A 936-nucleotide genomic window follows, 5' to 3' on the forward strand; every position below is an offset into this window, starting at 1 on the left:
CTGACGGCGGCGGTGCACAAATGCTGCGCAGCTAGCGCCATTCGACGGCCAACACCGCGGTTCCTGGTGTGTCCGCTGTGCCGTGCGTGTGATCATTGCTTGTACAGCCCTCTCGCAGTGTCCGGAGCAAGTATGGTGGGTCTGACACACCGGTGTCAATGTGTTCTTTTTTCCATTTCCAGGAGTGTATATTGTTGAAATAATGCATGTCTTTATTATTGTTGTATCTGAGTGTTACCTGAAAGTGAATTATTGTTTTGTTGGTCTTGATGCCTGAGGTAGGTTGTTGCTTGTTTACTGTACTATACTGTTTGACTTTGCTTAGGAACTGTTTATTTTCAATTGAATACTTATTGTTGCCAGCCTAATTATGAGGATAGGGGCATGTAGTGTAGCAAACCTGAGAACTTTTGAGTAATGATGATTATGGTAACTTAATGAAAGTGCAAAGAACTCCACAAGATAATATTTTATTTCTAATATACTTAAAAATCCGAAAAGGCTTATGTTTGCAGTATATGGTTTACTTAAAGATACATGTCCTCAGATGAGGGTTGTTGAAGCCTCAGGGGACATGCACTCTTTACATTGTCAAGTGTCTGACGAGCACTAGGTACCTCAGTCGTTGCCAGCACTATTTCCGTTTCTTTTCGTGCTGCCAACCTTCCTCTTCATCATTCAGAACTTTTACTATCTTATTTCCTTCTTCTCTATCAGAATAAACTGAATAGTGTAGAAATAATGTAAGATACTGTGTATTGTTTGTGGACAAGTAAATGAATAATTAAATTGGGTACACTAGAAAATGACTAAGAATAATGAAAGTATAGTGGGTACAGTAAAAAAGGAATAGGAACATGCAGTTAAAGTAAAAGAATAAATGGTTCTATGCAGAAAGATGCAAGTGTGAATAAAGGTAACATTTAAAATGAATAA

Source organism: Schistocerca nitens, chromosome 4 (assembly GCF_023898315.1).
Source record: "Schistocerca nitens isolate TAMUIC-IGC-003100 chromosome 4, iqSchNite1.1, whole genome shotgun sequence".
NCBI classification, from domain to species: Eukaryota; Metazoa; Arthropoda; class Insecta; order Orthoptera; family Acrididae; genus Schistocerca; species Schistocerca nitens.